At 37.8% G+C, this 21,235-nt stretch overlaps 1 long non-coding RNA gene across 1 annotated transcript in view; it reads right to left on the minus strand.

Annotated features, from left to right (window-relative positions):
- Positions 1 to 14,604: 14,604 nt before the first annotated feature.
- The window catches only part of LOC138162161 (uncharacterized), a 445,118-nt gene continuing 438,487 nt past the window's right edge, over positions 14,605 to 21,235 (minus strand). Inside the window, exon 5 of the long non-coding RNA XR_011168564.1 lies at positions 14,605 to 14,959. This is a non-coding gene — a long non-coding RNA (uncharacterized lncRNA). The remainder of the gene's footprint in view (positions 14,960 to 21,235) is intronic.

Below are 21,235 nucleotides of genomic sequence, written 5' to 3' on the forward strand. Positions count from 1 at the left end.
ATAGATAGATAGATAGATAGATAGATAGATAGATAGATAGATAGATATGCAATAAAACATGGATGTTACAACAGGGTTCTATTGTGGTTTGCACTTGAAAGATTTGGGGGGGAGATTATTGGGATTTCCCTCCCCCCCACACACATACAACTCTCATTCCTTTTCTGATCCAGAAACAAATTCTAACACTCTTTCCTCCTCTATTTCTGAGAGCCCTTTGCTTGTTTGGTGCTTTATCTTTCCTGAGAATTTGTGTGGGGGTGGTTCTTCTCCTCAAGCAGATGTTGGGTGGTTATGGGTATTTCATTACTTGACAGCAACCAGGGTATAACCGGGTCCTGCTAAGGGGGACACAGGCTCCAGTAGCCACCCACCACTGCCTCTTGTGGAACAGCAAGAGTCCTGATGACCCCAAGACCCAGCACTTTATTTTTGCAGCTGTCAAGAGATGTTGCCAGTGAAGTCCCAGGGAACAAGAGTATTTCCTGAGCTGGTGTTTATGGTTTGAATGATAATGGAAGAAAAGGAGAACAGAGTAAATATATGGAAGAGATAATGACTTCTTGGAGAGAAAGATGGCTCTGTGCCAAAGCCAGACTGCATCCCTCTTTCCTCATCAGAAAATCAGGACACTTTAATGCAACTCCTTCTAGTGTCCAAGATGTATCCATACGTGCATTGCCATGCCCTGGGTTTCCTTCCTCTACCTGTCATTTCTTTTTTAAACCATGTACATGGTAATGGTGATGGCTATGCTCGAGAGGGCAGGTAGTTGGTGCAGTGAGTAGAGTGTTGGTAGACTCATCTTCTTGAGTTCAAATCTGGCCTCAGACACTTACTAGCTATGAGACCCTGAGCAAGTCACTTAACCCTGTTTGCCTCAGTTTCCTCATCTGTAAAGTGATCTGGAAAAGGAAATGGCAAGCCACTCCAGTATCTTTGCCAAAAGAAAACCCCAAATGGGGTCATGAACAGTTGGATACAACTGAAACTACTGAACACTAACATGCTGGAGAGAGCTGCAGGGGTGGCTAGAATGTGTGAGTATGTGTCTATATAGAGTATCACATATAATGTGGTTGGAAGTGTCAGCCATCATAGGCACAGAGGTTCAGCTATAGCTACATAATTATGCCAAAGCACTGTGATTTTAATGGTGAGACAACTCCTTCCTCCTACTTTGCACCTTAGCTAAAACTTAGTAGATAAATTTTGGGAAATTTCCCAAGGCTCAGAGGCTCTAAGTCATTTGTTTAGGGTCACAACGCCAGTTAAATGTCCAAGGCATTATGTCTTCCTCACTCCAAGTCCAGAACTCCATTCATTAACTCATGCCACGTCTCTAAAGCTATGCTTAGAATTTGGGAGGTGGGACTTGGTCATGTACTTTTGTCCCATCCCTAGACTTCTGGCACCAATAAACATTTGAGATTCATATTTATATAATTCGGCCCCACCCAGCCCCCTCACAAATGCAAAGAACAAGGATTGTTCATCTCGTTATTCCAGGGTAAATGAGTATATTCTGTCCTCTCTCCCAAAGTTCATCCTACTCTTGGAAAAAAACTTTTGATACAAGAAACATTAAATTAAAATGAACATTAAGGATAGCCTTGAATAAGATGCTGATTCAGAAAAGGTAGGATTAAGAAGTATCTGGAATTGGTAAATATCTGGAAACCCAACTCTGTCACTTACTACCTGTATGACCTGGGACAAAGTCCCTTAATCTTCCTGGACTTCAGTTTCCTTTCTGCTGAAATGAGAGGATTGGGACCTCTAAGTTCCCTTCTATCTCAAAATCTAAGTCCACTCTGGGCCTCAATTTCTGAAGTCCCTTCTAGTGGCTAGGCCAATGATCTTGAATACAGAAAGACCTAGTTTAAATTCTGCTTCAGACACTTTTTAGCTGTGTGACTGTGTGAGTCGCTTTAAAGTCTCTGTGTCTTGATTTTCTCATCTATACAATGGGGGCATTTGGCTCAAGGACCTCTAAGGTCTTTTTCTAGCTCTAAATATAAGACCTTGTGATCCCACTTTCTTATTTCTTTAATTGAAAGCATTCCAGTTCATTTTCCCTTCGCATTACCAATCCTGGGTTAAGGGATAAAAGGATCACTCCAATGAAGCATTCCCATTACTTTCTTATTCATTTCTATAGAGAAATCCCCAGTGTGGATTGGGTACTATTATAACAAATACTGTAGTTGGCGTTACAATTATTCATCCTCCAGACACAGACCCCATACTGAAAAATCTAAAGCTTCTGCCTGTCACCTATCTCAACCAGACAGAGTGGCCCTCATCCATTCCCATTAGTCAATGTCTAGTCATGATTGGCATCTAAAAGATGTTTGATTGAATGACAGGAAAACCACAGGCATGCCCAGGAGAGGCCTGAGGGTGTTTCAGGCTGTATCCTTGTGGAATTTTATAGAAGACACCGTTCATACGGATCAAAAATATTTTCAAGTTACAACAGAGACAAACATGAACTTGTCTATCACAGGACAATATTAATGAAAACGGATCTAGAGAAACATTGGCCACCCACACAAAGGAAAGGGTAGGCCTGAAAGGAAGCCCTTACTCAGCTTCCCGATCACACATGTTGAAATCCCTATTCCCTTATAACATTTGAAAATGTTATAGCACATTCCAGGGTCAGGGATCTCTCCCAGTAGATACTTAAACAAACAACCAAGTTCCTTAGGTGAGGGTCATCACTGCACTCTCTTCCTACCAGATGGATTCAGCTGCCTAAAGAGTGAGCCTCCTACCCTCCTTCCCTAGGTGGAAAGACCTTTGCCACCATTTTAATCTCTTCTCTACCAACTTCTTACCTTTGTTAGCTCTCCCAAGTAAAGTGAAACTTCACATCTTGAATCTGAATTAAGATGAGAGCTTTAAAATAGGTTCAGGAGGAGGAAAAAGGAGGAGCTTAGCTGAAAGTGAGAGGAAATGGAATAAACAACACAGGGTTTAGATGTTACAGGAACATCCTTGTTGTAGTTGGATGGACGAAGCACTGGGAGATTGTGTTAGAGCAAGCTCCCGCTGGCTTGGAGATTTCCAGTCCAAGCATTTACAGTTCAGAAGTCAGCAAATGTTACAAATCAGGGCTTGCCACGTTGTCTTGTTGATGGTGTAGACTTAAAAGAGCATGGATAAAATGTTGATAATACAGGTTAAACTGAAAAGTATTTCATACCTTTTATGCCCAAAGACTTATTAAACTATCTATACACTTTGATCCAGCACTACCACTACTTGATCTATTTCCAAAGATGATTAAGGAAAAAGGAAAAGAATCTACATGTTCTAAAATGTTTATAGCAGTTCTCCTTGTGATGGAAAAGAACTGGAAATTGCAGGAATGCTCATCAATTGGGGAATGGCTGAACAAGTTGTGCTATATGATTGTGATGGAATACTACTGTGCTACAGGAAATGATGAGCTCAATGATTTTAGAAAAAAACATGGAAGAACTTGCATGAAATCATAAAGAGCAAAAACAAGCAGAACCAAGAGAACATTGTATACGGTAACAGCAATATTGTTTTAACAATGACTTTGAGCAAAGAAGTTATTATGTCTATTATAAATAACTAAATTAACTATAAAGGACATATGAAGAAAGGTGCTATCTGCATCCAGAGAAAGAAGTGATAAGTAGAAGTATGTATAGAATAATTTTACATACATACATATACATATATATTACATATATATGTTCCATATGTATTCCTATTTGCATCTAATAGTAACCACCTAGGGTGGGGAGGGGGGAAGGAAGAAAAAAAAGAAAAAGAAATTTACATGATAATTTTGTTGTATGCTTAAACAGTAAGTTGTGCATAGTAGATTTGCAGTTTCATGTTCAATCATCTTTTTTATTGTACTATTTTATGCAAACACTTGTTTTATCTATAAATTAATAATAAAATAAAATGTATACCATGTCTTTTCAGAGAGTTCATTGCTAAACAGCATGTGCCTGCCAGAGTATTTTAATTTTAAAAGGAATGGGGGCTCTTTCTGAAGAGAGGTGATCAGTTGTTTTCCTCGCCCTCTCTGATATCTAGAAGGCGTCAATGCTCAATCCTAGTTCTAACTAACTATGACCTTGGGCAAATTATTGAACCTCATTGGGCTGCAGGTTTTTTTTTACCTGTAAAATGAGAACATTGGACTCAATGATTTCAAAGATTCCTTTCAACTCCGACTCTCTATATAATGCTCTTTATGATGTATCTAAGTATAACATAAGGGAATATACCTTGTTCAGCTTCAAATGAAGCATAAGAATTATAAGGGGAAGGAGGGCTTGAATTGGAATCAGGAGAAATCTAGGTTCAAATTCTTTTTCTAACATCAACTAGCTTTGAAGCAATGCATAAATCTGAGCCTTGGTTTACTTATCTACAGAAATGGAATCGTTGTAAAGATCAAATAAGTATGCAAAACACTTTATAAACCTTAAAGTGCTAGGTAGATATCAATTAGTATTATTAAGCAGATTCATAGATATAGAATCATCAAGTTGGAGAGACTGATGGAACATTAGAGATTATCTTTTTCTTTTCTTTTTTATTAAAGCAATTGGGGTTAAGTAACTTTCTCAAGGTTACACGGCCAGTTATTTCTGGGTGTGGTGCTAAGTAGCTGAGCCCGGATTTGATCCCAGGTCATCCTGACACTGGGGCCAGTGCTCTTACTCACTGAGCCACCTGGCCACCCCGTATCTTTTTCTTTTTACATCACTAACACTAGCCTCCATAGTTTCTCCCACAGAATTTTTCTTTTTTTTTTGGAGAGGGAAGTGTTATGGGAATGAGAATTTAAGATCTTCCCTGCCCCTATGCCCTTTGATAGGCTTAAGTGCACCTGGAATCTGTGGTGGGAGGCTTGGTTTTCAGGAATGCTTTTTGATTGGGCAGTGGGTCAAGAGGGTTGTTACATTCTCTGAGCCCGGAGAAAGCTATGTAAACCCTAATTTGAGCCTTTGTTTTGGGTCTCACTTTGAGAACAGCTGTTTGATTTGACCAGATAAGACTCTGGGCAGCCATTGAGAGCCCCCTGACTTTGAAAACCCAGATGTTGATGCTTCCATCTCTGGTAACTGACTAGGTATGGATATAATGGTCAGGAAGCTTGAAGCCTGTCTGCTGATGTTTCTCTGTATTTGTAACTTCTGCTTGTAACTTCTGTCTGTATACTCTGAAGTTTGGGGTGCTGACTTTTTCCCTGGAACTAGGTAAATGATATATTTGATTGATTAAAGCAAGATTGTTAACCCATTTTGAGCTGCTTTCCTTTAGAAAAGCAGGTCTAAGAACCTGTGTTAGCAGCCACCCTGGGTATGACAGGTAGGGCAATTGGGGTTAAGTGACTTGCCCAAGGTCACACAACTAGTTTTGTGTTAAGTGTCTGAGGCCAGATTTGAACTCAGGTCCTCCTGCCTCCAGGGCCAGTGCTCTATTCACTGCACCACCTAGGCACCCCACACAGAAGTTTTAGATATTGTTACTTACACTTAAGTTTGAATAGTTAGAATTTAAATTGTCATTCTGAAGATTCTATGAAGATTTGAAATTAAATGAAGATTTAAGAAAAACTTTGAGAAGAGAAAAAGAAGATGATGAAATTTTTTTCTTGGCAAGAGCTGTCGTAACTCTATTTTGCAAAGATGATGAAGTGAATTCTTGATAAGAGACTAATTGGCATCCTTAGTGAACTGAATGGTGAGATGGTTGTTCCAGAAGTGAGGAACAGTTGTTTACATTGATAATGGTTGTTAGAGGTAATTTAAACTCTTATCTTTTTCACAGATAAAACATTATAAATAATTGTTTATGTCTTTGTGGTATCATTTGTTCTAGTGTTAATAAATTGCATGGCCAGAAACTTTGATGTTTATTTAAGTTTAGAAGATAAGGGGTGTGTATATATATATACCTACCCACACATGTATGTATGTATGTATTATGTATGTATATATATATGAATTGTGTGTGTATAGATACACACATATATACTAATAAGTTAGGGGTATCCTCCATCCCTAAATGAAATAACCTTCTCCACCATTTTAATCTCTTCTCTAACAGTTCCTTACCTTTTGTCAACTACCCCAAGAAAGTAAAACCACATCTTGAATCTGAATTAAGATGAGAGCTTTAAAATGGGTTCAGAAGGAAAAACAAGGAGGAACACAGACATAGACAGACACAGACACAAACACAGATATACACAGACACATACATACATGGGGAATGTGGAATGCAATACTTTGAAGTGAGCCCATTTAGGGGCTTTTAAACCTTTGCTTTCTCCCTTTGCCATTCACTTGAATGAGAGACCAAAAAGAATCTCAGGCTTCAGAAAACCAGAGGCCTCAGACTCAGACAGCTTTTGGTTTTGATGAAAGAGAAAATGCTAAACTGTTTCTGAAGTGGTGGTTTTATAATTGGACATTAAGCAGAGGTCCAAAGAAGGGCTGAAGTGCGTCTGGGTGATTTTTAACAGGCCATTACTTTTGCTTGTTTGTTCCCTAGGTAAAAAACAAAACCCTGAAGGGTCTATATTTCTCCAAAATCAAACATATGAAATACCATTTTACCTCTAGACTCTAAAACTTCTGAGAGCTCAGTGACAACTCTTCCATGAAGTGAAACTTAATGTTAGATTAAATACATACATACATACACAGATAGACACACATACACCACAAATAAATGATGTATAATAATGGGATGATTTCATAGAGAGATTAAAGGGACATGAATGTGTCAAAATGGAAGATGTAAAAACTACGTGTGGTTAATGTGTTTCTATGGAGAGAGGCAATGACTTATAAAAGAACTAGTAATGTCCTGAGGGGGCTGTCTGAGCAATCACCCTCTCTCACAGACATTTTTACTTATATTTATTGTTTATTATGACTTATCAGTCATAACCAAGCAAAAACATTTCAATACATCAAAAAAAAAAGAAAGAGACCTGTACGCAAGCAATGATCTATCAGTTTTTTCTTAATGTATATAATATGCAGGTATCCCCACATGTAACAAGGGGTGTCATGTGTGGCTTGAAAGGAGGTAAGAATAAATTTCTCTAGGATCACCACCCCCCATTCTTCTCCAAGGGAATCTTTGATTCCTACAAGGAAGAAAAGATAAAGGTTGGGGCCAGAAGCTGTCTCCTAAAAGAAAGACTAAAATTATATCTATCTGCTTCATTAGATATTATTAATCTAGGGAATATTGTTTTCCAGATCAAGCTAAACTCAATTACTATTTCTTAATGTGCCAGGAGGGACCCCAAATATTATTTCCAAGTTGGAATTTCTTCCCATCAATGACCAGTTTCACAATGAATACATAACAAACAGCAAAGAAACCCATTTATCCCAGCAGACAGCAAAGCAGAAATCAAAGAAAATGTTCACAGGAAGATATATACCAGACAATTCATATTGGAGGATCTCTCCCATTGAGATTAAGATAGCTCAATCAAAAGATGTCTTAGCCCAAGGGAGGGAGAGAGAGAGAAGGGGTAAGGGTGGGGGGGAGAGAGAAACAAAGAGAGAGAGAGAAACAGAGAGACAGAGACAGAGAGAAACAGAGAGAGACAGAGACAGAGGGAGACACAGAGACAGAGAGAGCAGACAGAGAAACAGAGAGGAGAGAAAGAGAGAGAGAGAGAGAGAGAGAGAGAGAGAGAGAGAGAGAGAGAGAGAATATCTCAGACCTCATCCAAGGGGTAAAATTCCCCAAATCTATAGTGTAGCAAGCTGAGGATAGGGACATAAGGGAAACTACTTGCTTCTTCCCAGAGCCTTTCTCTTCCTTCAGCACCCTGAAGAGGGGTTGGCATTGCCCATCTTCTCTCCTAAAGATGGAAGCCAGGAAAATTGCTGTATGTTAGAAGAGCCTAAAGAGATTGAAGACTTTGGATCTCTCTTCTCTCCCTCTTTCTTGTCAATTCTGGCCTGCCCTTCTTACAGGTTCAGGGCATTCACGAATAAGGAGAGAGTGCAATGTCAATGGATTTTGTGGATCAGGCTACATGTATATTAAATTTCATAAGATAGTAACAAAATTAAACTGTTTGTGTGTGCCATTTGAAAATTCTTTTTGTTTTCTTCTGGTTTCCATGGAAGAAGCAGGAGAAGAGAGGATTTGAGTTAGTTGAAAAAAATTCATACAGGTTATTTGGAGGAGGTTATCCTTGTAAAGCAGTTCAGAGGTTGAATGTGAAGAGAAGAAATTTAGCAAAATTTGGGACATATGAGGAAAATTGGAAGAGTAACCTCTAAGCCCAGATACTGGTTCAAATTCTACCCCTCTAAAAGAAACAGGATCAAGGAAAATTATGGAGGATATAAAAGAATAAAGGGCGATTAGGAGTAGAATCTGAAGAGGCAGTCTCTAAAAGGATAAAGAGTAAGTAGCTGGCAAGACAAGGTTGAGTAAGAAAAGGTAAATGGCACAATTAGAGAGTAAAGCAAATTGATAGAATGGATTAAAGGCAAATTACAGAAACTAACCGGAGATTAGCTTTAGACAAGAGATGCGGAAGTGGCTGTGGTTGTAGAGTTGTTGAGATAAAGAAAAGGAATCTAAGTGTGGTTGTCAAGTTAAGAAGTGATCATTGGCTGTAAAAAGTTTTCATTTGGTGCTTAGGGCTAAAGTCTAAACACTCTATAAGGGTTTAGAAATAAGAAACAAGGCTGAAAATTTCAACCATTATGAAGTGTAAGGGAAATTTGTAGTGACTTGCCTGGAGTGTGTGATGTTTATATTTCTGCCACAGATGAGTGATTATTATCTGTATTTCAAGTAAGGGTTAATTTCCCTTCTGGAGGAGAAGGTGATAGACACATAGAACACCTCCCCACACTCCAGGTTATTTGGGAGAATAAACTTTTCCTAAAAGAAAGAGACATATGATTTCCATGGGGCAGGAGGAAGGAGGAACCTGAAGTAGAAAGGGGGAGAAAGATTTGCTGGGTTTTTCAATATTATGGAGAATAGAAGAGTGATAGAAAGGAGGAAGGAAAGAAAGAGGTGCCTACACAAATAGAGTTTAACAACATATTTGAGACTTTTTCCTTAAGAGGGAAGAGAGGTTGATGTTCTGAGGAGGAGTAGCTGTTTATCTTCCCAGGAATGATACAGTAGAGCTACAGGAACCATCAGGGGAGAGATCATCCACTATGGTGCACAGAAAGAATAGCAGTAGTAATTGGTGGTGCCCTACACAGAGGAAGAGAGGCATCTATTAGTCCACCTAATAGCATGAGCCTATTGCCTTTCTGGGGACACCTATTAAGACATGATGGAGAACCTCCCAAGACTTATCTGGCAATTTGTAGGGACACAAATGATACTTTCAGGGGAAAAAAACACCTAAAAAGTATTGCCAGTGTTATCAAGTCCTAGGCAAGAAACTGAAGAATGGGGAACACGTTGTGTTTCCTTGCTGTTACTCATTGAAGACAAGGAATGCAAAAGAGGAAAATTAATTTGAGAAGTGAAGAGCTGCCTACTAAGCTGGTGTCTGAAATGGGATTTGGATTGTTGGTTTATGTTTTATAATATAGGGTTGAAAGATCAGAGAGAGCAAAGGATGATAAGTGTTTTTGTCAGGTGTCTTGCAAATTTATTCAAAAAGAATTTAGAAAGGATGGTAGAGAAAGCAAATGGGTATGTAAGTAGGTGCTTAGTAAATACTTATTGACTTGGTTCTGACTTTAATTTAACAGCAAGGAATGAGTTGTGAGGGTGGAATTAATGGGAACCTTGGGTGGGGGTGGGTATCAACACTACATTTTATAGTTTGTAAGAAAAAGGAGAGGGCTGCTATTGGTTCTATACTGCAAAGAGGAAAGTAATTCATGCATATGAAAATATTTATAGCAGCTCTTTTTGAGGTGACAAAGGATTGGAAATTTAGAGAATACCCATCAGCTGGGGAATGGTTGAATAAGTTATGGTATATGATTACAATGGAATACTATTATTCTATAAGAAATGATGAAGAGGATGGTTTCAGAAAAAACCTGGGAAGATCGATGCAAAGTGAAGTGAGCAGAACCAAGAGAACAATGTATACAATAACGGCAATATTGTAATTATGATCACCTGTAATATTCTTAGCAACTCTGATCAATAAAATGAACTATGACAATTTTGAAGAATTCATGAGGAAAAATTCTATCCACTTTCATAGAGAATCAACAGATTCTGAGTACAGATTGGAACATATTTTCTTCCCCTTCCCCTTCCCCTCCTCCTTGCCCTTCCTTTGCCCTTCCCTTCCTCCTTCTTCCCTTTTTCCTCCCTGCCTCCCTCCCTTCTTCCCTCCCTCCCTCCCTCCCTCCCTCTTTTCCTTCCTTCCTTCCTTCCTTCCTTCCTTCCTTCCTTCCTTCCTTCCTACAGAGCTTTCTACATCATGTGGAAATGTTTTATATATAATTGTTATCTTTCTTCTTGCCTTCTCAATAGAATGGTGATGGGAAAGGAGATAGTAAAAGAATTTGAAACTGAAAACAAAAACAAAAATAAAGAAAGAAAGGAAATCTTGGAATTGTCTAACAGAACTCAGTGGGTTCACATGAAAAATAGGTAGGACCCTATAGAACAAAATGCTTCAAAAGTTAGTCCAGGAAGTATGGGAGGTACTCAAGAATGAAATTTTGATGACAAAAAGGGAAAAATTTTAAGTGAGGAGTAACAACAGGGATTATTTGAAGAGACTGATATAGATAGACAGGGTACTAACTAACCAACTTAGATTTCAAAAATAAATGTTCAGAAGATGAAAGCAAAACCAAATTACAGAGAATGAACCAACAAGTATGGCTGTTGTTCAGTCATTTTCCAGTCATGTCTAACTCTACATGACTCCATTTGGGATTTTCTTGGCAAAAATACTGGTGTGACTTGCTATTTCCTTCTCCAGGTTATTTTACAAATAGGGTTAAGAAGTTATTTGCTTAGGGTCACAAAGCTCGTAAGTGCCCAAGATAAAATTTGAACTCGAGAAGATATCTTTCTGACTCCAGGCCCCAGTCCTCTTTCCACTATTCCATCTAGTGGGCATCATCTCATAAAAAGTGTCAAAATCTCAGACTGAGCTAAGGCTGAAGAGAGAAAAATAGAATTTCCCATTTCCCCTTCAAAAGACTTCTTCACTTTTTGAAGGATGAAATTTTCACAAAGGTAAGTGTAACATAGTACTTTGACCTTACTCCCTGAAGGTCAAGCATATTAGTAGGCATGCTCCAAAATCCTGTTACACACAAGTCAGTAAGAACAATAAGAGAGAGACAGACAGGGACAGAAACACAGAGACAGAGAAAGACAAAGAGACAGACATAGAGAGACAGAGACAGACAAACAGATACAAAGAGAGATACACATGGAGATAGAGAGACAGAAACAGAGACAGAGAGACAGAGTGGAGAGAGAGACAGACACAGAGAGATATTTGGGGAGAAAAACAAGGAGTGAAGAAGGAATAGGACCTTTTCTTAGAGGGAATAGGACGGTAATAACTGATAACAGAGAGAAGGCTGAGCTGCTCAGTTATTTTCTACTTCTTCCAAGAAGGGAATGACAGAACAAAAGCAACTAGCAGGGAGTTGATACTTGATAGATAAAGAGATTGTAAAAAAGTACTTAACTTGCCTCAATAATTTTATGTCACCTGGCACAAATAAATTATTTCCTTGGATTCTGAAAAAAACTGACAGATGGGCTTGCTGAGGCACTATCAGGAATATTTGAAAGCTTATGGAAAATAGGAGAGGTGCCACAAGACTGAAGAAGGGAAAATGTCTCTATTTAAAGAAAAAATAAAAGGGAAAGCAGTCTGTCGCCCATAAGCCAGCACATTTGTTTCTGATATCTGGGAAAATTCAAATGCAGATTTAAAAAATAGTTAGAAAGCTTGTAGAAATGGAACATATAATTACAAAAATCCATCATATCTTCATCAAGAACATACCATACCAGACTACCTTCATTTCCTTTTGAGATAGTTACTAACCCAGTATATGAGGAAAATATGATTTTTTTACAAAGCATCTCAAATTATTGTTGTGGAAAAGATGGAGATATATGAGTTAAACAATAAAATAATCATATGAATTCAGAACTGGTTGGATGGTTAGAGGTTAAAAGAGTAGTTGTTCTGTTTCAGAATCAACATGGCAGGAAGTCTCCAGAAGAGAACATCAGAAATCCAAGCTTGGCTCTGGACTGTTTAATATTTTTATCAATAACTTCGGTAAAATCATAGATTTTACCAAGATCATCAAATCTGCAGGTTATGCAGAGTTTCAAGGGTTATCTAACATACTGGATGATAGTCAGGATCCAAAAAGATTCTGATAGGCTGGAACATTAGGTTAAATCTAATAAGATGAAATTCAATAAGGATAAATGCCTTGCACTTGGATAGAAAAAAAAATCAGTCTCACAAGTATAAGAGAGGGGAGGCTTGCATGAGGAGCAATCATTCAGAAAAGGTCTTGGAGTTTTAATGGACTAAAATGAATCATCAACATGATGTGGCAGCCAAAAGAAGTTAGATTTGGGGGTACATTGCTTTTTAGGAATAGGGAGCTCTCTATGCTACATTTATCAGACCTTAACTAGAGTATTGATACCCAGAACTAGAAATAGCTAATTAGGGGGACAAAATCTTTGAAACAAATTTCCCTGAAGGATTAATGAATCAACAAGCACTTATTAAACTCCTGCTGTATGCCAAGCACCATACTAGGCACATTGATAAAGTGGAGAATGTCCAGAGGAGGGTAACCAGAATGGTGAAGGTCCATGATGTGTTAAGACATGGAAGACATGTTAGTTGTATTCAAGTAGTTGAAACCTGTCAGGTACAGTTGGATTGGACTTCTGTTTGGCCCCAGAAGACCTCATAGAAGAATGGGTGGAAGTTGTGAAAAAAGGCAAATAAAGGCTTGAGATGAGGAAAAGCTCGACAATAGACACTATCCAAATTTAGAATGGGCTGCCGAGAAGCATTGGGTTCTTTCTTCCTGGAGGTCTTCAAACAGCGGTTGAATGACCACTTGATTGTTATGTTATAGTGGAGGTTCCTTTGGTGTTTGAGTTGGACTAGATGGACAATAATGTCCCTTCCAACTCTCAAATTCTATCCTTTTTAAAATTTCTAATTGAGGTCCTTTTATTTCTCAATTTTTTTCCATTTTTATTACTTTCCATTAATAGAAACCCTCCTTTTAAACAAATACGTATAATAAAGCTAAATAAATCATATACTGGTCATGCCTGAATGTACATTACATGTCTCATTCTGCACTTCTGCTCTATTACCTCCCTGCCAAGAAGTGGTCACTATGGTTTACCACCAGTCTTTTGAAGTCAAGGTTGATTACTGCTTTGATCATAGTCCTGAAGTATCTCAAAGTTGTTTTCCATTGCATTTTCTACCATCATGTCAACTGTTTCGACATCATGTCAAATGACATAATATTTGTAAAGCATTTAGCACAGTGTCTGGCACATGGTGGGTAGTTTAATAAATGTTTGTTCTTTTCCCTCTATCCCTAATTCCTATCATCCTGGTTCTACTCATTTAAGTTTGCATCAGTTTATACAAATCTCCCCAAATTTCTACTGACTTCATCATTTCTTATAGCTCAATAATGTTTTATTATACTCATATACTGTAATTTGTTCACTCATTCCCCCAATTAATGGGCACTCATTCTTTCCCACAGTTCTTTGCTACAACAAAAAGTGCTACTATAAGTATTTTTGTACATGTAGATTAAAAAATCTCTTTGGGGCATAGAACTAGTATGATATTGCTGGGTTAAAGGATAAATCGATCACCTACATTGTTTTCCAGAGTAGGTAGACCAATTCACAACTTCACTACCAATGTGTTAGTATGTTTGTCCTCTCATAGACCCTCCAAGAACTACCATTTTCCTCTTCTGTCATTTTTGATAATATGATTGCTATGAGACATAACTTCAGACTCGTTTTAATTGAATTTCTCTATTAGTTATCTGGAGAATTTTTTCACATAGTTGTTGCCACTTTCATTTCTTCATTTAAGAATTGCCAGTTTGTTTGTTTTTTTATCATTTATTTATAGTGGAATGACTCTTGTCTTTATATATTTGTGTCAATCCACTATATAGCTTAGATAATAGATACTTATCAAATATTAGAATGTAAGCTCCTTAAAGGAAGGGATTTATTTAACTTTTTGTCTTTGTATGTCCAGTGCCTAGTACAATGCTTGGTATACAGTAAGAGGTTAATAAATGCTTATTGATTGGCTGATCCTTTGGGAAAATTCAATGCAAAAGTGTTTTCCTCCTAATTAACTATTTTTCATCTAATTTTAACTGCATTATTATGCAAAAGTCTTTCTTTCAATATTATGCAATCAGAATCATCTTCTTGGATCAATTCTATTCTTTGTTTAGTCCTCCCCAGGGGAGAAAATCACATGCCCGCAGAAAACCTCAAGTCAAGACTTAACAGGCTATTGTAGCTTTGTCAAGATTATTTAATGACTGATAATAAAGCCAGAAATGTTATAAGATTAGATTGCATTGAAGCTTAGTCTAAATAATTGATGTTTAGAATCAGAGCACAATGTATTTCCTCTAAGGGAATCCCTGTAAGGAATTTGCAGAATAATTTTATCTATTTCTCTGTTCTTCAGCCCCAAAGGACCATTTGTCTTCCATTTTCTCAACAGAAACATCACAAGAGAAAATACAATTGTTGCAAAGAAAAAAAATCCAGTTGCTTCTTTGGTCCTCTTTCAGCAGAATAAGTGTGCCTGTCCCAGAAGGTGAGAAGATGACTATAAAACTTCTATTTGCAGTCAGTAAAATGTTCATTCTCTTTGACCCAAAGATTCCTCAGCTAGGCACATATCCTGAAAAAGTTAATGTAAAAAGAAAGATTTCAAATTCATTAAAATATTTATAGCAGCACTTTATATGGAAGCAAAGAACTAGAAAAAATTAGATAACCATTGATTGAGAATTGAGGTATAGTGGATAGGATATGAGATGTGGAGGGAAGAAAACCCAAGCTCAAATCCTATCTAAGACATTTACTGGCAGTATTGACCATAGACAAATCACTTAATATCTTTTTGCCTCTTTTTTCATTTGTAATATGAGAGTTGAACTCGACCTCTAAGTTTACTTCTAGCTCTAAATTTATTTATTTATTTATTCATTCATTCATTCATTTATTCATTTATTTCCCCATGATTAGGGAAGGATTAAAAAATTGTGGTATGCAGATGTAATGAAATATTACTGTTCTATAAGAAATGATGAATGCAGGTAAACATTAAAAGACATACTGTATAAACTGATGCACAGAGAAGCAAGCAGAACCAGGAAAACTATAAACACAATGACTATAACAGTGTATATGGAAAGGACAATAACAAGACAGCAATCAAAACTGAATGCTGCTAAATTATAATATCCAAATGGACCTAAAGAGTGTATGTGATACTTCTTCTCACTTCTTTTCAAAGGTGAGGAACAATGGTTGTGTAACACTGCACACAAGTCAGGCTTTTTTAGAGATTGACTAGTTCTGCTGAATTTCTTTTCTCTTTAAAAAAATTCTCTATTAAAAGGGATTGCTCTCTGGGAGAGGTCAAGGGAGGAATATAATGGGAAATATGTAGATGATATAAAAACAAAAGGTATTAATACAATTTAGTTTTTTTTAACCCTCTTTTTGCTTCCAGTGTCTCTTGGCTCTCTCACTTCCCCTCATCTGTCTTTGTTCCCTTAGTTTCTCTTCTCCTTCTATTACCCTTCCCTCTTATTTTCCATTTTCTCCTTTTTCTGCTTATCCCTTGTTTCTCTATCTTCTCTCCCTCTGCCCCTGTTCTTGTCTTCTCTTTCCCTTTCTTATCACTATAGTCTTCACCAATCTTCTCTCACTTGCAAAGCCCTATATGGGGATAAAAAATATACAACCTACAATAAAAGAAATTGAGGCAGGGCTCTGAGCCAATGGCATGTTATTAAAGGGTCCATGGTTCTCTCTAATAAAATGGACCTCAAATATGCCTTATGATCTGAGATGCCTCCTCCTTCCAGGGCCCTATTTTTATAGGGTTCTTTATGTAAAAATTCAGGATCAGCAATACCAGGTACAGAATAATTTTATTGATTGCTTATGATGCATAAACTAAAATAAGTGGAACAGTGTATCAGCAGAGTCATGCACCAAGCAAGGCAGGAAATCTTTCTGCTGACTAGGTGTTCATAAGGTGGTCACAAGATGGGTGAAACATAGGGCATATCCACTGATGAGCTTCATAATGATGAGGTCATAAGATGGCCATAAGTTGGGCACCTGCTCATGTTGGACAAGAGAGAATGGTCCAAAGGTACAAAAATAATTTGGGGGGACTTTGTATATAGTTGAGTTACCTCCACCATGCTAGGCTTGGTCACCATGACAAGGAAGAACAAGAGTGGAGGACCTCCAGCCAGCTTCCCATGATTACACAAATGATCTTACCATTTGCAGCTCACAAGTCTGAGGCCAGATATACAGAACTTATAATCTTATGAAAGTGGTTGATACTGATTGGAATAGAGTAGGAGGTTTTCAAAGAATCAGCTTCCTCATCTAGGACTAGACTAGGCTAAATTAGGAGCTAGTTGATCTTTGGTTCAAAGACCATTTCCTCCCATCTCTTTTTGACTCATTTGTTTGGTACTATCACAAAACTTGTGAGGGAGGATGGTATAGGAAATAGAGAGGGCCAGACCTGGGATCAATGTTTGCCTCTGATGTATACATTACCATGGTCAAATTATTTAACCTCTCAGTGTAATGGACAACCCTCTTTGTCTATAAGTCACAAAGGAAGTGCTAATCTGCATTAATAGAAAGAGTGAGTTTCTTCTTCAGGCAGTTTCTGGTACTAATAAAGTCACAGATCCAGTGTCTGTTACAGAATTCAAAAACCACAAGGAACCTTTGAAACTATCTAGCTTAATCTTCTCATTTTACAGATGAAAAAAAAAACTCAGAGAGGTAATGTAATTTGCCTAGCTTGCTTGCTAGTAGCAGAGCCAGAAACTTCAGAGTGAAATATATGCAAAGAGAAAAACAGCCCATAACACATCATTTCCCTCCAGTATAGGCCTCTTTAATTTGTCCTAAGACAGGCTGCTGGAGTAAAACAAAAACAGAATAATATATTTGCTTTTTTTTTCTTTATAGGCAAAAAAGAGAAGAGAAACAAACTACTACAGATCTCTATAGGAAAAAATAATTACGTATGTCGAGTATAATCTTATAAGCTTAAGACAACTCATAGACAAAAAGGTTAACTCCCACATCCATCTCTTCAAAAATTTATATAGGATATCCATCCAGTCAAAATTGATATGTCCTCTCCCTTGATGTCATATGGGTTTTTCCAAGAAAACATCTGGACTGCATGCTGTCTTGGAATATCCTCATAAGGCTCTGTCAATGATTAGATGTCAGGCTAAAACCCCTGAGAATCCAGAGTCCTTTCAAATAGCAGGGGAAAGGGGAATAGGGTAAGGAAACTATTCAAAGTTCAATTTCTTTCCCTGTGGCTTGTGGTCTTCTCCTCCTTCTCTGCCTCCTCAGAAACCACTCCAACCTCCACAGTTTCCTTGGCACCCACCACCAAAACCCCATGACCTCCTCTATCTCTTCCTACCACCTTTTCCACACTAAATCCTCCTTAACTACTATTACAGACTCCAAAACTACCTTCTGATTTAGGTTTGGCCCAATACAATCTTTTCATTTCCACCAATCTCCCCATTTTTATTTTTGGAATTAGCATCTTCTTTCATGCTAGTGTTCACAAAATGAACTCTTTTGATGACCTATCTTTCCTGTCTGTGACCATTCTTGCACGAACAGAACCATTAAAATGACTCAATTTTGTGTGTGTGTGTGTGTGTGTGTGTGTGTAGATAGGTCTCTAATGAAGTTTTGTATGATTGGATTTTTGATTATTTTATAACTTGTAATTACTTCTAACTCCAACCTAATTCTTCTAACCTCAGTTTCCATTTGGGTACAAAAAAAATCAACCTTCTTTTGTGTCTTCAGCAGAGGAACATTCAAATGAATGCCTATGTACCCTTTAGGTGCACCTCAGTTGTTGGAAATGGCTCTAGATGTTGCCTTCTCAGACACATCCTGTAGGCTTTTTTCAGCAGTACTGTAGAAGAGATTATTCAGCGCAAATGTCTTTGAGTTTCCTCTTGAATTTTCTTGCCCTTAGTTTTTTCTTCTTCTCTAGTCTAGAATAATAGCCCAACCCCAATCGCTAGTCCTTGTTTCTCTCCCAAGACCTTGTCAATTTCTGCTGCTGCCTTAAATTCCATGTAGATAATTCTTTGGAATATCCCATTCTTAGTAAGGATTAATCTAACTCCAATAGCATCATCAAGTACTTCCTTTAGTTTAATCTGAGTAATTTTTAAGGTAGGCAGTGGATGAAGAGAGTCCTCACATTTTGATCTTTCATACCTTTCCTGTTGTCTTTGATTTCTTCCAGCTTAATTTCAGAGCCAAGGACATCTGAGCCACTAAATTCCAAAGCTTTTTCCAGAACTTCAGCAGATTCAAATTCTAATAGACAAACTTTCTGCTAGTGCCAATTCAGACATTCATAACTGCAAAATCATCTTTGCAAAAACAAAATGTTGGGTTACTTCTAATTTCTGTCAGGTTTTTTTTTTTTAATCTTCAAGGGCTTACTGTTTGTCTATTTCCTTTTTCTTCTCTCCAAGTGATTTTTTTTTGATGAGCATTCCCTCTTTCTTACCTTACTCCTCTTCACCTTTAGCTTTTACACAGATAGCTTTCACAGAATTTTCTTCCCTTGGGTAGGTGTGGCATGCATAGCTTCACCTTCACAACCATCCTCGTGGTCTTCATCTTCCTCATCCTCCTCATTCTCAGAGTTTTATTTCACTGGAGTTGCCACCATTTTTGTTTCTTTGGGCAGCTCAAATTCTTCACATTCCCCATCTTTACAGTCATCTTATTCAGGTTCATGGCCCTCTTTCTTAGAATTTTTGCATTCTTCTGAACAATAGGTTACTGTTTCATCCAGGTTGGCTTCCTTTTTGCCTGATGTGATGACTGCTTTGACTGGGATAGCCACTTTCTCGACAGGGTAATCTGCCGATATCTTGCCAAGGGTCACAACTGCTTCCTTGGCAGGTGTGGCAATGATGGCCTTTTTGACTGGTGGTACCTTATTTCCTGCAGTAGTCACAGCCTTCTTAACCTTCTTTTAAGAGAACACAATCTGTTCTCCATTATCATTTACTTCATCTTCTGATATGTCATCATCCTCATTTTCTTCCATCTCCCTTGGGGAAAGAGCCATTTTCCTTGGATCACCTTGATTTTTGTAGCCTCCTTTAGCTACACCTTGGTGGTAGTGTGTGACTATTGGGTGGAGGGTGTGGATCTGTCAGCAGGGGACTAGGCAACATAAACAGTAAGTGGCAGCTGAGATCATTACTAACTTCCTCTCTATGAGTACCTCTTATCTGGCAGCAAAAGAGAAAAAAAGATTCTATCATTTTAAAAAATCACACTGAATAGTGGAACAATTTGAGAGTGGTGGCACTCAATTGTAATTTCTGCTGCTTCAGAAGCTGGTGGATTGCTTGGGCTCAGGAGTTATGATAGATACTGGGATAAGCTAATACAGTGTTCACACTAAGTTCAGTGCTTGCTAAGTGCCCAGAAACTGGGACCATCTGGCTGCCTAAAGAAGGTTGAACCAGTCCAGGATGGAAATGGAGCAAGTTAACAATAATGGGACTAATTCCATGAGTGTCCAGTGACATTCCAAGCATAGGTGAGATAGAAAGATCCAGTCTCAAAAAATAAATACAGATAAATGACATATTAAAAAAAATATTACCTTCCAAAATTCATACTTTGTTCATGTAGATACTCTCCCTAACAACCCCAAATGTAAAACTCTATAATTTACTATATGGTATTTAATGATTACTGTGGCCCCCAAATTCAGCACCCTCTGGTCCAGTTTAGGAATGATCCTTTAAGAGCCTAATTAGGCTAGAATCTAGCCACTAGACCTTGGACATCAACAGACTATATATAAAGACTTTTCAGCTTGGTAGGAGTTTGTATTCCATTGGCCACACTTTTTGACACTGACCTCCACTCTGTCTCAACCCCAGGCATTTTCACCAGCTATTCTTCATGCTTGAAATGCTTTCTTTCCTCACCTCTGCCTCCTAGATTCCTTGGCTTAACTTCAAGTCAAATCTTCTATAGGATGCCTTTCCTGAATTACCCTTAATTCTAGAGCCTCCCCTCTGCTGATTATTTCCAATTTATCCTGTAAAAATCTTGCTCATAATTGTTTACATCTGTCTCCTTCATTAGACTGTGACGTCCTTAACAGGTCTATTCTTTTGCCTTTTTTTTTTTGTATCCTCAGTGCTTAGCACAGAGCCTGGCACATAGTAGGTACTTAATAAATGTTTATTGATTGACTGACTGACATATCACAATAAGGTCTCAGACTAAGGCTTTAGAGGAAGGTGGGAAAATAATAACTTTATAATTTATGTAATTTTTATAATTATAATTTTTATAACTTTAAAATTTAATAATAACATGAATAAGTCTATCCAACAAATCAACTACTGTGTGAAAAATATTGTATTAAAAACAGTGATGATTGGCAGTGAGTTGTGGGAAGGGACTGATTTTTCCAAACAATGATGATTCAGAGGCCAGGGTAGTATAGTGAAAAGGGCACTAGATTAGAGTCAAATAACTTAGTCCAAAGTCCAAGACCTGTGTGTGTGTGTGTGTGTGTGTGTGTGTGTGCGTGTCTGTGTATGTCTGTGAGTATGTGTGTGTCTGCGTATCTGTGTATGTCTGCGAGTATGTGTGTGTGTGTGACCCTTAAGTCACTTTACCTCTTCAGGTCTTTGTTGGACTAGATGGTCTCAAAGTCTCTGTTACATCCCCAAAGTTTATGACATTGAGTGAGGCTATCCCAGAAACTTCCATGATGCATGTACAATTCATGGAAGTGGTAAACTGAAGTAGAATTTTCCCATTTATTCTGGTTTATCTAGATGAGGTTTTATTTATTTGCTTTGCTTTTCTGCAAAAA

Source organism: Petaurus breviceps, unplaced genomic scaffold (assembly GCF_028583685.1).
Source record: "Petaurus breviceps papuanus isolate PSGF00001 unplaced genomic scaffold, PetGlider_PUasm1.0 186, whole genome shotgun sequence".
In the NCBI taxonomy this organism is placed as follows: domain Eukaryota; kingdom Metazoa; phylum Chordata; class Mammalia; order Diprotodontia; family Petauridae; genus Petaurus; species Petaurus breviceps.